The sequence below is a fragment of the Vombatus ursinus genome, unplaced genomic scaffold (assembly GCF_900497805.2).
Source record: "Vombatus ursinus unplaced genomic scaffold, bare-nosed wombat genome assembly UNPS02014791.1, whole genome shotgun sequence".
In the NCBI taxonomy this organism is placed as follows: domain Eukaryota; kingdom Metazoa; phylum Chordata; class Mammalia; order Diprotodontia; family Vombatidae; genus Vombatus; species Vombatus ursinus.
In genome coordinates this window covers 41,844,815-41,858,661 of record NW_020954569.1, presented here as the reverse complement: position 1 = coordinate 41,858,661, position 13,847 = coordinate 41,844,815, and positions in this window count along the sequence as shown.

Here is a 13,847-nt window from a genome sequence, read left to right as displayed (position 1 = left end):
TGTGTGTGTGTGTGTGTGTGTGTGTGTGTGTGTGTGTGTGTGTGTGTATTTGAATTGAGACTGTGCCCTATAGGAAACAAGCTAAACTAATCCCTTTCCCCCTCCAGAGACTGAGGTGCAAAGGGGCAGAGGTGTTGGGGAAGTAAGTTTGTATGTTTTTGATTATACCTTTTAAAGTAAACATTCTTTTGCAAAAAGCCTTGTATTACAAAAGAAAAGGCATAAAATAGTCCCTGCCCTCAAGGAGCTCACAATCTAATGGGGGAAAACAACACATCACAAATCTGAAATGGTGGGGAGAGGGGATTGGGAGGTATTCACAGGAAATAATGAGTTCTATGTACTGGGTGTCCTCCTAAATGGTGGAGGATCTGGGTGGGAGAAGTTCTCCTATGTCCAGTTTCCACCCACTCCAATCAGAAAGAGATAAGAGCCCCAGGTGTATAAAACCCAGGCAGGGGCAGGGGCAAGAGAGGCAGGGAGACCAATTAGGGAACTGTTATAATAATCTAGATAAGAGATGATGAGGTCCTGACCTAAAGTGGCAGCTTTGGGAGTAGAGAAAATAAATTATATTTAAGATATGTAACAAGGTAAAATTTAACATCTAATTAGATATAGGATATGAAGGAGAATGAGCCCATGTACCCACAGGAGTGCTCACAACTTAGACATGTTTGCCATTAAGTGCTGGTAGGGGTGGCAGTAATGTCAGCAGAGAGCGCAGTCTGAGGGGTGAGGCAAAGAGTGATAGGGGGTAGATGTGAGTAAGGCCCAACGCTCAGAATTTGTCCTGTAACGAGCACTGCCTCTGAATAGTACTATTTGTGTGACAGTGAGCAAGTCAACTAAGTTCTCATTTATAAATTAGGACTTTGGACTAGAATAGGGGTGGGGAGCCTGCGGCTCAAGGCCACATGTGGCCTTTTACATCCTCAAGTGCAGCCCTTTGACTGAATCCAAACTTCATACAACACATCCCCTTAATAAAAAGATTTGTTCTATAAAACTTGAACTCAATCAAAAGGCTGTACCTGAGGACATAGAAGGCCACATATGGTCCCGAGGCTGCAGGTTCCCTACCCCTATACTAGAGAATCACTGAGGTCCTTTCCACCTGTAATGTGGGGTGCTGTGATTTTGTAGTGAAGAACTACAGTTTCTTTAAGGCAAGGTATGAGTATGGCAATTGTTGCAGAGAAGTATAAGGTCCTAGGGAAGCAATAGGGATCCCCAAAGTCAAAACCCAGTATTCCCATGGTACTTATGGCTCTGTCCAAAACTGTTCTACTTCCAAAATCTTCAACTGTGAAATTCTCCATTTCATAGAACTTTGGCCTTCCCCTTTACACTTCTCAGTTTTACCTTGCATCATAATTATTACATACATGTCATACTCTATTATATTGCAGAGTCTTTGAGAGAAGTGATTGTCATTTTCCATCTTGGTATCCCCAGTGACTAATTCACTGCCTTGCACTTAGTAAATGTCTAGGAGACACCTCTGCCACCTGTGACTCCTTCACTTGTTCTGGTCCTAATCCCAACCTATTAAATAATACTGGCAGAAGTCCAGGAATGCCCCAATAGAATGAAAAATCCTTGAGGGTAGGAACTGCTTTGTTTTTGTCTTTGAAGCCAAGCACTTAGAATATTGTTTTGCACATAATAGGAAGGAAAGGAAGAAGAAAGGAAAGGAGAAAAGGTGAGCAGGAGGAAGGAATTACTAAGAGCTTACTTGCCAGGCACTCTTTCAACCACAAAGAATGTATATTGACTAGCCTCTGCTTCTGAATATTCTCCCTCTTCTGAGTTTTCCTAGCACTTCTGCATCCTGGTCCTGGTTCTCCTACCTGCCTGCCTGTTACTTCTCAGTTTTCTTTGTTTGCTGGTCATCCACATCACAGCTCTTAACTGTGGCTATCTCCCAAGGCTTTGTCCTGGGCCTTGATCTCATCTCTCTCTGTGGTGAGTTTTAGCCTGAGTCTCTCTCCCAGGTTTTAGCCCCACATTACTGACTCCTAGTTTGCCATATTTCCTACTACTCTGTGTTGCCTTCATTATACAACTACAATGTTAAATAGATTTGATTTCAATTTAAGTATAAGTTTGGCAAATCAAAAGTTAATTTTCTCTCTAAAATGTCAGTTTTGGATGTACCAGAGCATTTCCAATTCAACAAACCTGTTATTGTGCTTCTATTACATATAAAGTACTGGGAATATAAAAATGAAAAGAAAAACAGACCCTTCCTTTAAGAGGCTTCTGATCTAATGAAGAAAATAAACATTCAATTCAATGTAATTAAAAATTAGTAAAAAATTTACTAAGTGCAAGGCAGTGAACTAGTCACTGGAGATACCAAGATGGAAAATGACAATCACTTCTCTCAAAGACTCTGCAATATAATAGAGTATGACATGTATGTAATAATTATGATGCAAGGTAAAACTGAGAAGTGTAAAGGGGAAGGCCAAAGTGCTATATGAAATTTGAAGAAGAAATGGTCATTTTTATCTGAGAAATCTAGAAAGGAAGTAGAACTTGAGCTGAACCTTGAAAAAAAAAAAAGAAAAAGAAAAGGACATTAACAGGCAGAGATGTAACACGTTCCAGCTCAATGGCACAGCAGAGAGAGCACTGAGCCTGGAGTCAGCAAGACCTGGGCTCAAACCTAGCCTCAGACAGTTACTAACTATACAACCCTAGAAAAGTCACTTAATCTCCATTTACCTCAATTTTCTCATCTGTAAAATGGGGATAATAATAGTACCTACTTCCCAGGGTTATTGTGAAGATCAAATGAGATAATATTTGTAAGATTCTTGGCACAGTGTCTGATATATAGTAAACATTATGTAAATGCTGGCTATTATAATCATCATCATGATTCAGGTATATAAGATAGTCTGCACCAATGCCTAGGGATGGAAGAAAGCAGAATACATTTGGAGAACAGGTAGGAGTCTGGTTTTCTAGTATGCAAAAGATAGTAAAGTGAAATAAGGTATGTTAGGCTAGCTAGATTGTGGCAAATCTTAAGGGCCAACTAAGAAATTTGTATTTTATCCTACAATGAATGGACAACCACTGAACTTTTTTTTTGAATTTTATTTTTAATTTATGAAAGAAACCAAGCATTTAAATAATATAGTACAATTAAAAAAGATGTTTGCATATGAAACTATGAATCTACTATGTACAACTTGCTATTCCTTTCAAATATACAACAAAATTATTATGTAAATTTATTTTTTTCTTCCCTCCTCCCACCCTAGAGATGGCTACCATTAGACACAAATAGATAGATAGATTTAGATATGTAAAATTATTCTATACATACTTCTATTTATCAGTTCTTTCTCTGAATAAAGATAGGGTTTTTTTATATGTTCTTTATAGTTAATTTGGATATTTGTAATAGTCAAAATAACGTATCTGTTCAAAGTTGTTCTTGAAACAATATTGTTCTTACTGCATACAATGTTTTCTTGGTTCTTCTCATTTTTCTCTTCATCATTTTTTTCAAGTCTTTCCATGATTTTTTCCTAAAATCATTGAGCTTGGGGCAGCTAGGTGGCACAGTGGATAGAGAACTGGCCCTGGAGTCAGGAGGACCTGAGTTCAAATCCAGCCTCAGACCAAACACTTGATACTCACTAACTGTGTGACCCTGGGCAAGTCACTTAACCCCAATTGCCTAAAAAAATAATAAAATAAAATCATTGAGCTCATCATTTCTTATAACACAGTAGAAAGCACAGTTGTGACATGCTCACACTTGTTCATTAGGAAGGTTTTTTTTCTTGTCTTCTCTATTCCTCCCCTCCCCCCCAACCCCTGCACCTCCCCATCAGCATGATGGATTGACACAGGTAGATGGGTAGTTTCCTGCACAGAGAGGCTACCCAAGCTTATATAATCTCACCAGTATAGCTATTAGGAGGGGGCATGATGTATCCATTTGGCCATTGATCTCAATCAACATGTCAGCACAATGTATGTTAAAGGAACACCAGTCAACAACATAAGAGTGTAAAACCTGCAGGAGGCAGATTGCACTTAAACAAACAAAAAACCAATAATTTCACCAACACCTCTGGTTGCATGACTCCTGCTCACTCTACAGACTTCCTTGGGCCTGAATCCTGCTCCTGGCCTACAACTTCTATCTCTACCCACTGGATTGGGTGCTTTCATGAAACTCTGGCTACTGACCTATTGTGGCCTGGACCCTGGTTAACAGTACTCCCTTTTTCCCTAGAAGGGGATTTCCCATCTGGTTTGGTGAGTTCCCTATTCTCTGATATATACTGGCCTCCTGTGGGGAATCTGGTGACATCTTATCTTACCCATCACCTGGTAAGGTTCTTGAAGGCAGGAATTGGTGTTATTTATCTTCCTAGATATCAGAGTAGTAGCAGAGTAAAGGGCCCTAGACCTAAAGTCAGGAGAGACCTGGATGGGAATCCTGGCTCTGACACTTCCCCTTTTATGACCCTGGGCAAGCCACTTTGTACAATAGATATAATAAAATTTACACTACCCATCTCACAGAATTGCTGGGAGGAAGTGACTTCGTTGACTTTAAGGTACTACATAAATGAGGGAATCAGTAATATTATTAGCCTGGATTTTCTATTTTCTTTCTTTCTGGATTTTCTATTTTCTTTCTTCTATATTAAATTTCCCCAAAGTTTACAATATTTGTGCAGAAAGGCAGCAGAAACCACCTCTGTAAAATCAGTCCTCCATCTAATTTTGTTATTTTGGCTTTTCCTGAAAATGTGAGATATAGGCAGGTAACTGTTCTTGCTAATGTTTTCTTGTTGTGAAACTGAGTACATAGGAGATTAAAAGTGAGAATAGCTAAATAAAAGTTGTTAATGTTGGTTCACGTGTTTTCCCTCTCCCTGAACTGCACTATCTGTCCAAATCTAATTATTACAATATAATGTGGTTGGGCACACTTGCCAAAGAAAATGGAATTAGAGGCGGAGTAACCTGTCAGAGTCAAACTTTTGCATGTGACAAATATTGAAGGGGGTTGTGTCCCGGTACAAAGGAAAAACAGTGGCTAAGTTTTGTTTTGTTTTGTTTTTTGCAAAACACAGATTTCACAACACAAGAGATTAAGTGATATTAGGCCTTCACTATTGAGTCCTTCCTTATCTGTTGCTTGATAATGTGATGACAGTGTTTTGGTTCCTGGTTCTGAAAGCTGAACTTGGCGTTTACAGTACATCATGTTAGCCGGGAAAGAACATTCACTGCATGGAGAAATGTGACATGCTTTCGTAGGCATTTTGTATTTCTGACTCATTCAAGCATTCCCTTTTCTAGTGGCTTTCTTAGATGTGTTTGTGAACACCCATGGGATGAGAAGCAACTTAGACAGGGAGATCTGAAGACCCTGTCATTTTGTGATTTTAATAGGATACTGGGAAAACAAAACACTTCCAGAGCCTGGTTACCCAAAGTTCAACTCTGTAAAACCAAAAAAGGAAGGTCAGGGCAGTGGTGATTTAAAGTCATATACAATATGATCTTTTTATGCATGTAAACATTGACACTCAGCATGGTATAGTGAATAGAGGGTTGGTCTTTTAAGTTAACATTTTGCCTCTCACATGGTAGCTATGGGATTATAGGCAAATAAATTCACTCTCAGTGCGCCTAGGAAACTCTCAACTCCCCAGTAGAGTATGGACTCCTTGAAAGCAAAACTATTTTGCCTTTCCCTAGCTCCTAGCATAGTGAAATGCCTAGCACATAGCAGACACAATAGTAAATGTTTATTGATTGATCAGTTGCTAGTAGTTGCTGATCTGTAAGGTTAGAGGGAGTTTCCATATTGTGGAAATAAATTTTTAAAATTAATTAATTAATTAATTAAATTATGGAAATAAATTTCCCTATGCAAATAAATCACAGATTAGATCCAAAAAACAATGTAAATCTTGATTCTCCTCTCTCTATCAAAAGTTAATTAACACTGAGTATGTACTTTGCTAGATCCATTGACCACACTTGTGTGAGAGGAGAAAAAAATAAGTAAAGCTAGAGATTGTATTTGCAAAAGTATGAGAGTCCCACAGATTTGTGTATTGTGGCAGTATTATATAGAAACAAATGCTCAATTATTAGGAGAAAATCTACAGGTCCAATTCAGGAAAGCATCAGCATGTGCCAGAAGTCAGGGTTACTAAGAATGAGTATGTATTAGAGTGAATGGGATGCTGATCAGAGGGGTCCTGATTGTGGCATCTCTCTGGGGTAGCCATTCTCCAGCGCTCCTTCTCAACTCACTTGCCTCTCAACATGTGCCCAGCCTGGACCTATTTATTTTGCTGATTTTTTATGGATCCAGCTTTCTATCTTGGGACTGATATGTGCACCTCCCTGGGTCACATACGCTCCTTGCTTCATCTAGTTTGTACTAGTGGCCCATTAAGTCAATCAGTGGGCTAGACCCCTATCAAAGTCATATTGTTAATTTGCCAGAAAGGCAGAGAAGGACAGCAAGACAGTCCCCCAGTCTTGCCCCGTCTCTGCAGCTGGATGTGCAGGAGCAAAAATTTCCAACAGACTTAAAAAATGAAACAGCAGGCCTCCCGTGCCCCCTTCACTACAGTCTACTAGTCAGCGGGTAGGTAGCTTTGGTTTTCTAACACAGCTACCAGACTCAACTTCATGAATATTTCAAAATTAAGATGGCAAACTGACTTCACCAACACAGCAAGCAAAGCCACAGTGACAAGGCTCTGAAGCGGAGTTGAGACTCGACATATGTATGCACTTCTGAGAACCCACATGTCGATTTCTGCCCTCCTTAGTCACTGATGCTGCTGCTACCACTGCTGGTATTCAGGCCTCGAATTTCACGGCCATGAGCTCCACAGGGGCTGTGGTTATTATTACAGTGTTTGCTGGAGTAAACATCATAATTGAGGTTATCCTAAATGACTCCCTGTTTTAAATTGTTCATACCTCCACCAAAAACTTATCCTTTGGGACTAAAAATGTTCACGTTGCAGACCAGCCGTGGATTTTTATGGAAAGATTAAGTAAAATACACTCAGCTGCTTGTGAGTTTCAAAAGCACATTGTTCTGATTTGAAAAGCAATTGAAAAATCTTTTTTGGGTACAGAGAAAATGACTGGACTTTAAAACTTTCCATGTGCCTAGTTTTTGGTAGTGGAAAAATTTCATGCATAATGTAGAGATAAAAAAAATGTTTAAAGTGATTTGAGAAAACCTCTAAGAGCACGTACAGTTTAAAAAAAAAAAAGCCGTCTATGACAGGAGTATCCCCAGCCAAGCCAATGTACTTCTCCCAGAATACTCCCCAGGCCTCTCATTCTCGTTCTTTACTCTGGCCTCCTTCCTCTAACTTATTGAGCCGCTCCCACACCCAGCCTTGTACCACCTCAACAATGTACCCATCTACAAGGAAGCATTCCAAACATAGAGGCACAGGGGGAGAGAGGGGAAAACTTTGAAACCTGGGAAAATGTGTGAATTCTGTAGCAAAGGATGAAGCCCAGCTGCTCCTACTTAAGAGTCAAACAGGTGAGCTGACTTAAGCTGCAAGCAAACTATAGCAATGAGGAGTTTTCTTCTGCTGTTCTCCCAAAGAGAAGTAGAAACAAATGCAAGTCAGGTATCCAAAGCTGAGATTTTGAATTTTTTATCTGAGGTCTGTCATTACTGCTTAACTCTCATTTCTATTATAATACTACTATAGTGTAGTTTTGGTATACATATATGTGTGTATACATATATGTATGTGTGTGCACAGTGTACATATACACACATGTGTGTACATGTGTGTGGATGTATATTGTGTGTTACATATGTTTATACATAGCTACTTTATATACATATGTGCTACGTATACATTTCTATTATATACATGTACATTATCAAAACTGCTATTTATAACATATAATACCATTATTTAAACTAAACAACATGCAGGAATATTACAGAGATGAGAGTCAAATAAAATAGTAAACACAGATCTCAGATTAAAAATTCAAAACATTAATTCTGGATACCTGAAACAAGTTTATTTCTTCATCTATATGAATGAACAGCAGAAGAAAACTCCTGTATGCCACAATACATGCGTGGTCACACACATACTTGAATATGTATATGTATGTATACAAATATCACATATGTGAATCTATCTTATCAAACATATATTTATATATAATATGTATCATGTCATTACTGATGCGAAACTACATACAGTATTATTATAAGAGAAAAGACAAATACAAGAATAGCCATGGACCTCAAGTTAAAAATTCAAAATATTAGTAAATAGACTACAAGCAGCATACATATATGTATGCAGATATACATACATATATATGCATGGATGTGTGTGTGTATGTATAGAGCAGGGAATGCACACCATGAAAATTACATTGGAAAGGACCTAAAAGGACCATCCCTTTAAGTGTGTCTAAGAACTCACTTAGAAACTTTTAAGGAATATAGTAGGGATCCATGTGGCTCAGTGCTGAAAGGCTTGGTGCTGTGAGATGATGAAGTATTGGTCATTGAACAAGAGCCATCAGTGGATCTTTAAAATGAAGTGACTGAAATCCTCTAGCATATTCTTTCTCTGTCTGTCTCCATCTCTATCTCAGTCTCTCTCCTTCTCCCTCTCCTCTCTCTCTCCCCACCCTCTCTCTGTCTCTGTCTCTACATTTCTGTGTGTCTCTCTCTATCTCTGTCTCTTCTCTGTCTCTGTCTCTTTCTCTCCGTAACCCCTTCAACACTTTAGGTAGAACCATTTACTTCTGGGGCTTCCTATGCATGAGAGGTTTGAGAGTGATGAGAGAGGATTACTTTCTCTACGTGGGCAGCATGGTGACTGCTCCCATGTTGCAGCTAGAGAACTCAGTAGCCTAACCTTGAGCTTAGGCCTCTGGCTACCTCTTTTATTTTGTGCTTTTTAGCAGGATCTCATTTCTATTATAATGCTACTATAATACAGTTTAGATACATATAAGTGTATATATATATAGACATTATATATATATACATATATGTGTATTGTACTCACACATACATAAATATTATTTATATTTATATATGTATATTATAGATACATAAAATATGTAGACATATAAAATATGTATATATTTTAATATATAAATATATATTTATATATACAATAGATATATAATTATATACACATGAAATATTGGATCTCCTAACTTCTCTAATTCATGAGGCTGTCTCCAAACTCTGAACATATCCATCTGGGGACCACCGCTCAGAAATGATTGTCATTGTTAAGTATATAAATGTAAGTGTGAGTCTGTGTTGATTTGGGGGTTTCCTATATAAGAATTTGACTTCTTCATGAGAGGAACCATTTTGTTTTAAATTAACCACTCCATGCCTCTTCCTAGTCATCTGGGACACAATAAACATTCAAGGAATAGGTATCTTATTAAATTGAATCATCTTAAGAATTTGCAAAGAAACTTCCTTAGCCTTCACAATTACATATCCAGTGAAACTCATTGAATCTTTAAGGTACAATGTACAATTCCTTCATTTTAAATAGAAGAAAACTGAGGCTCAGAAAGGACTTGTCCAAGTTCACACAGCTGCTGCAAGAATCCAAGTTTCCTCCACTCAACTCTGCTGCTCCCTCATTGCTGGAGAAGCTAGAAACTCTCATATATTCTTTGTATGATACTTCTGAGGAATCACAAGCACTTATGTGTAAATAGTTGGACAAGACTAAACTAGATGGGCAATAGTTAACATGACGCAGAGGGATAAGATGTTTGTGTAAGTAAGCTTGGAAAAAGTTCAATTAGGTCGTTTGGGAAAATGCAGAGAATTTGCCAGAATTATCCAGAGATTTTCCTTATCCCTCTCTGATTTTCATTGGCTATGACTCATTATCCAAACACACACACACACACACACACACACACGTACATGCACATACAGGTTAGAGGCAGCATGACATAGTAACTAGAGTTAACCTTAGAACCTGGAAAGACAAGACCTACCTCTGATACATAATAATAATTGCTAGCATTTCTGTAGTACCCTTTATGAGCCAGGCACTGTGCTAAGCACTTTGTAAATATTGTCTCATTTGATCATTGCATAACAATCCTGGAGCAAGCAGAGGTTAAGTGACTTTGTCTTTGTTGTTGTTTCATCTTGCCTGATACTTCATGACTCCATGGACCATAGCACACCAATGTTCTTCATGGAGTTTTCTTGGCAAAGATACTGGAATGGTTTGTCATATCCTTCTCCAGTGAATTAAGGCAATGAAAGGTCAAGTGACTTGCCAGGGTCACACAGCTAGTAAGTGTCTGAGGCCAGATTTGAACTTGGGTCTTCCTGACTCCGGGCTCAGCGCTCTATCCACTGAGCCAACTAACTACATACTAACTGTATGAATTTGGGCCTGACTCTTAACCTTTAGTATTCTCAGCAACAATCTGAGTATACATTAGAGAGAAGGTGCTGCTAATCTTCATTTTAGGAATTTTCTCATTTCAAAATTCCCTATAGCAAAGAAATCATAGATCCAGAACCATCCTCTCTCTCTCTCTCTCTCTCTCTCTCTCTCTCTCTCTCTCTCTCTCTCCATCTGTCTGTGTAACTATCCTAATACTTCAATAGATCTGTTTCATAAATGACTCTACAATTCTGCAAATCACAATCCATCCACAATTTCTTATTCTTGTTTCCCTCAAATAAACACTTCACTGAATATACACCTGGCTTTCTGACTCCAAAGTAAACCTCTGTCCATTTTGCCACACTACCTCTCTTGTATGTATGGAGGTGTGAGAATGGGTAGGGAGAAACAGAGTCAGAGAAGGAGAGAGACACAAAGGGAAAGAGAGAGAGACAGAGACAAAGAGAGAGAGACAGAGAGACAGAGAGATTTTAAAAATAACTGCAGATAATAGCTACTAAATAGGCAACTAAGTGGTACAAGGCCTGGAGTCAGGAAGACCTGAGTTCAAATCTGACCTCAGGTACTTATTAGTTGTGTGGCCCTGGGCAAGTCCCTTAACCCTGTTGGCCTCAGTTTCCTCATCTGTAAAATGAGCTGGAGAAGGAAATGGCAAACTACTCCAGCAACTTTGCCAAGAAATACCAAATGAGGTCATGAAATGTCAGGCATGACTGAAGAACAAGAAGAGCTACTAAACTTATTGTTGCTGGCACTACTGTTTGAAAAGATCCACAGACTCACATGGAATCAGTTCTTAGTGTTGCTGTCACTCATTGCTCCCAACTGTGCTTCAAATTTATTTTAAATGTTGTATTTACGTCCCCTGACTAATACTGTTCTTCTTGCTTAGACATCCAGGAACCTAAAAGCCCACTAGAAATCAGTCGTACAGTTGAAAAATAAGACCTAAGAGTCCAGACTTTGTGGTCCTTTATAAAATGTTCCCCAAAGGAGCACAAGTTCCATAAAAGAAAGATTGCGTTCACATTCAATCTCATTATGTGTTTTGTAGCATTTTATTGTACAGAGCTCATGGCTTCTCACTACACTAATACCTTTTTTGGCCTTCCTTCTCCCCAAATGGGCTTAGAACATCATACACTTCAGAGATGACTGCTGTAGGTATGTCCTTCAATCAAAGAGATCTCAAGTGTTGATTTCACAAAGGACTTCTCTACTTGAGTCACCACTCCTTCCAGTGGCCCCAAACAAATGTCTCTTGTTAAGTGAAGTATATGTTATCTTTCTTAAATTATACAAAACAGAGTGTGTGAGTATATTGCTTCAGATGGAAGTGACAGAATGAGTAGAGCCCTGGAAGACCTAAGAGGCAGAGACAGCTCTGAACCCAACTACTCCATACATCTGTTAAAGGCCCACAGGAATGCCTGGAATTCGCATTGGGGAACTGAACAACAGGCCCATGAAGGGCCTCTTACGAAGTTCTGGGAACACTCTGTTTCAGACTCTTTGATAAGGAATAACACTCCAGAATGAGGGAGGCTCCCCTTTGGCATGGAGGAGAAACTCAAGATGGCATTGAGAAGCCTGCTGTGTCAGCACCTGTGGTCTTGCCTAATCCAGGGAAGGTAGAAGTCTACCATAACACATGTGTCCCTGGAGATACTTCCTGATTTTTTACTCCTTAAATTTCCTGTTGAGCAGAACTTCTCATCTCAGTCCTTTTACAACAACATAGGAATACTGAGCTCTTAAAATCCCTAATAGATGTCCAAGAAACTTTTGTAGACTAGAGTTTGGCATCCTTAGCCTCTAATATATCTCTTTTCTCTGGTCTTACCTTTTCCTAGAGAAGTAAGAGGAATTTGCATAATGGGAATAAGTAACAAGGAAGGTACCATTAAATTTGGTTTAATTTTTTTTGAAGTATGTAAGATTACTATATAGTTTTCTTATATAAATTATGTAAATATGCAAAAGTGCATTTATATGCATGTTATAATGGTTCTCCCTATTCAATTATTTTTAACCCTGATGGCAATTTGATATATTTAATGATCTAAGCACTTTGAGAGCAGATATATTTGTATTTCTGTCTTTGGATTTTCAGTGCCTGGAACAGTATCTCATATTTACTACTTAATAGGTACTGGTTTGATCAATAAATAAATTGTAGACATGAATTAAGTGAAGACTATGTGCCAGATATTGCACCAGTCCTCCCTGGTATTACATATGTAAAATTAAGACAGTGACAGTTCTTCCCTGAAGAAGTTTATAAGCATGAATGAATGGAATGGAATGAATATTTGCAATCTGTACCCATTGATGCAGATTGTAACCTCTTATTTTCTGTGATTTTTTCCCCATTTTTTTCTCTAAGTACATCATAGAAGATCTACCCAAGGGTCTAATATTACAGTATCTCAGGGTTACCAAAGCAACCCTCTAATTGTCTTTCTCTTGCCTCTTATTTTCCATACATGAATGACCCAATTTCTTTTGTGGTCACACCTATGCTCAATAATTCTCTTATGTTACTTCTGGCATGTACTTTTTTTTTCCTTGGAAACATGCCACAGACTCCTTACCCTCACTATGCATCCATCATTCCATTGCCCTGTGAGATATTTTTAATTTTCATTCTCCTGAAATCATGGTATTCCATAATTCATATCTACGTAGAATTGGGAGAACGCTGTTGTCAAAGAGAGGGGTTTTTGAAGCAGTGGGTAATTTGGAATCATTAACAGTACTCTGCAGTTTCCCCAATGAAATCTATCCTGTCTTCTGAGCCAAGTCCATTATCCATGCTCAAGGCTGATCCATGTTGACAGAGAAATTTGATGAACTGCATGTCATCTTGGACAATTCATGTTTTTCCATCCATTTTATTTCTATAATATAGTATAGATCAGGCCTACACAACCTACAGTCCGCCAAAGGATTTCGGGCGGCCCATAAAACATGTAGAGGAAAATATCCTCTGTATTTTTGAGGGCCACCAGAAATCCTTTGGCGGCTGCAAACGGCTCTTGGGTCATAAGCAGCCATGGGTCACAAGTTGTGCAGGCCTGGTATAGATGATCAAACCCATTTCTTTTACCTTCCTGTGGAATTCCTATGGAAAGTTTTGGGAAATGGTGTGGGCTTTCACATGACTCATGAAACATTCTTGATATAATCCTTTAAAATAGCAATGAGGAAAGCAATTGTTCTCCCATACCCTGCCTTATCTGTTGTCCCAGTAAATTGTATATGTGGATTGGAATACATAGCCAATGTATAACTAATAAAAACTAATGCTAACAGCAATGCCATCAATTTGGTATATGTTCCAATTCATGACTTTGGAGGCTTTAAATA